Source organism: Rhipicephalus microplus, unplaced genomic scaffold, assembly GCF_043290135.1.
Source record: "Rhipicephalus microplus isolate Deutch F79 unplaced genomic scaffold, USDA_Rmic scaffold_231, whole genome shotgun sequence".
NCBI classification, from domain to species: Eukaryota; Metazoa; Arthropoda; class Arachnida; order Ixodida; family Ixodidae; genus Rhipicephalus; species Rhipicephalus microplus.
Genome location: NW_027464802.1, coordinates 86,430 through 90,000, shown reverse-complemented (window position 1 = coordinate 90,000; position 3,571 = coordinate 86,430).

Genomic DNA, 3,571 nt, shown 5'->3' with positions numbered 1-3,571 from the left:
TAGCACTTTTCGGCTGTGCCTGGCTGGCGGCCCACTCACTCGATCGCCATGTCTGTTTGCCACAGTTTTCCCGGTGGTGCCGCACCCGGGCTCGCCCCGGCTGACGCAGTTTTCGCGCCGCCCCGGCTGACGCGGTTTCGTGCCGCCCCGGCAGACGCGGTTTTCGCGCCGCCCCGGCTGACGCGGTTTTTGCGTCGCCCCGGCTGACACGGTTCGGACTTTGCACTTTTCGGCTGTGCCTGGCTGGCGGCCCACTCACTCGATCGCCATGTCTGTTTGCCACAGTTTTCCCGGTGGTGCCGCACCCGGGCTCGCCCCGGCTGACGCAGTTTTCGCGCCGCCCCGGCTGACGCGGTTTCGTGCCGCCCCGGCAGACGCGGTTTTCGCGCCGCCCCGGCTGACGCGGTTTCGTGCCGCCCCGGCAGACGCAGTTCGGACTTAGCACTTTTCGGCTGTGCCTGGCTGGCGGCCCACTCACTCGATCGCCATGTCTGTTTGCCACAGTTTTCCCGGTGGTGCCGCACCCGGGCTCGCCCCGGCTGACGCAGTTTTCGCGCCGCCCCGGCTGACGCGGTTTCGTGCCGCCCCGGCAGACGCGGTTTTCGCGCCGCCCCGGCTGACGCGGTTTCGTGCCGCCCCGGCAGACGCAGTTCGGACTTAGCACTTTTCGGCTGTGCCTGGCTGGCGGCCCACTCACTCAATCGCCATGTCTGTTTGCCACAGTTTTCCCGGTGGTGCCGCACCCGGGCTCGCCCCGGCTGACGCAGTTTTCGCGCCGCCCCGGCTGACGCGGTTTCGTGCCGCCCCGGCAGACGCGGTTTTCGCGCCGCCCCGGCTGACGCGGTTTCGTGCCGCCCCGGCAGACGCAGTTCGGACTTAGCACTTTTCGGCTGTGCCTGGCTGGCGGCCCACTCACTCGATCGCCATGTCTGTTTGCCACAGTTTTCCCGGTGGTGCCGCACCCGGGCTCGCCCCGGCAGACGCGTTTTTTTTTTTCTTTCGCCCCGGCTGACGCAGTTTTCGCGCCGCCCCGGCTGACGCGGTTTCGTGCCGCCCCGGCAGACGCGGTTTTTTGCGCCGCCCCGGCTGACGCGGTTTTTGCCGCCCCGGCTGACGCAGTTCGGACTTAGCACTTTTCGGCTGTGCCTGGCTGGCGGCCCACTCACTCGATCGCCATGTCTGTTTGCCACAGTTTTCCCGGTGGTGCCGCACCCGGGCTCGCCCCGGCTGACGCAGTTTTCGCGCCGCCCCGGCTGACGCGGTTTCGTGCCGCCCCGGCAGACGCGGTTTTCGCGCCGCCCCGGCTGACGCGGTTTCGTGCCGCCCCGGCAGACGCAGTTCGGACTTAGCACTTTTCGGCTGTGCCTGGCTGGCGGCCCACTCACTCGATCGCCATGTCTGTTTGCCACAGTTTTCCCGGTGGTGCCGCACCCGGGCTCGCCCCGGCTGACGCAGTTTTCGCGCCGCCCCGGCTGACGCGGTTTCGTGCCGCCCCGGCAGACGCGGTTTTCGCGCCGCCCCGGCTGACGCGGTTTCGTGCCGCCCCGGCAGACGCAGTTCGGACTTAGCACTTTTCGGCTGTGCCTGGCTGGCGGCCCACTCACTCGATCGCCATGTCTGTTTGCCACAGTTTTCCCGGTGGTGCCGCACCCGGGCTCGCCCCGGCAGACGCGTTTTTTTTTTCTTTCGCCCCGGCTGACGCAGTTTTCGCGCCGCCCCGGCTGACGCGGTTTCGTGCCGCCCCGGCAGACGCGGTTTTTTTGCACCGCCCCGGCTGACGCGGTTTTTGCCGCCCCGGCTGACGCAGTTCGGACTTGGCACTTTTTGGCTGAGCCTGGCTGGTGGCCCACTCACTCGATCGCCATGTCTGTTAGCCACAGTTTTCCCGGTGGTGCCGCACCCGGGCTCGCCCCGGCTGACGCAGTTTTCGCGCCGCCCCGGCAGACGCGGTTTTCGCGCCGCCCCGGCTGACGCGGTTTTTGCCGCCCCGGCTGACGCAGTTCGGACTTGGCACTTTTTGGGCTGAGCCTGGCTGGCGGCCCACTCACTCGATCGCCATGTCTGTTTGCCACAGTCTTCCCGGTGGTGCCGCACCCGGGCTCGCCCCGGCAGACGCGTTTTTTTTTTCTTTCGCCCCGGCAGACGTGGTTCCCCCCCCCCCCTTTTCGCTCGCCCCGGCTGACGAGGTTTTCGCGCCGCCCCGGCTGACGCAGTTTTCGCGCCGCCCCGGCTGACGCGGTTTCGTGCCGCCCCGGCTGACGCGGTTTTCGCGCCGCCCCGGCTGACGCGGTTTTTGCGTCGCCCCGGCTGACACGGTTCGGACTTTGCACTTTTCGGCTGTGCCTGGCTGGCGGCCCACTCACTCGATCGCCATGTCTGTTTGCCACAGTTTTCCCGGTGGTGCCGCACCCGGGCTCGCCCCGGCTGACGCAGTTTTCGCGCCGCCCCGGCTGACGCGGTTTCGTGCCGCCCCGGCAGACGCGGTTTTCGCGCCGCCCCGGCTGACGCGGTTTCGTGCCGCCCCGGCAGACGCAGTTCGGACTTAGCACTTTTCGGCTGTGCCTGGCTGGCGGCCCACTCACTCGATCGCCATGTCTGTTTGCCACAGTTTTCCCGGTGGTGCCGCACCCGGGCTCGCCCCGGCTGACGCAGTTTTCGCGCCGCCCCGGCTGACGCGGTTTCGTGCCGCCCCGGCAGACGCGGTTTTCGCGCCGCCCCGGCTGACGCGGTTTCGTGCCGCCCCGGCAGACGCAGTTCGGACTTAGCACTTTTCGGCTGTGCCTGGCTGGCGGCCCACTCACTCGATCGCCATGTCTGTTTGCCACAGTTTTCCCGGTGGTGCCGCACCCGGGCTCGCCCCGGCAGACGCGTTTTTTTTTTTTTATTTCGCCCCGGCAGACGCGGTTTTTGCGCCGCCCCGGCTGACGCGGTTTTTGCCGCCCCGGCTGACGCAGTTCGGACTTAGCACTTTTCGGCTGTGCCTGGCTGGCGGCCCACTCACTCGATCGCCATGTCTGTTTGCCACAGTTTTCCCGGTGGTGCCGCACCCGGGCTCGCCCCGGCTGACGCAGTTTTCGCGCCGCCCCGGCTGACGCGGTTTCGTGCCGCCCCGGCAGACGCGGTTTTCGCGCCGCCCCGGCTGACGCGGTTTTTGCGTCGCCCCGGCTGACACGGTTCGGACTTTGCACTTTTCGGCTGTGCCTGGCTGGCGGCCCACTCACTCGATCGCCATGTCTGTTTGCCACAGTTTTCCCGGTGGTGCCGCACCCGGGCTCGCCCCGGCTGACGCAGTTTTCGCGCCGCCCCGGCTGACGCGGTTTCGTGCCGCCCCGGCAGACGCGGTTTTCGCGCCGCCCCGGCTGACGCGGTTTCGTGCCGCCCCGGCAGACGCAGTTCGGACTTAGCACTTTTCGGCTGTGCCTGGCTGGCGGCCCACTCACTCGATCGCCATGTCTGTTTGCCACAGTTTTCCCGGTGGTGCCGCACCCGGGCTCGCCCCGGCTGACGCAGTTTTCGCGCCGCCCCGGCTGACGCGGTTTCGTGCCGCCCCGGCAGACGCGGTTTTCGCGCC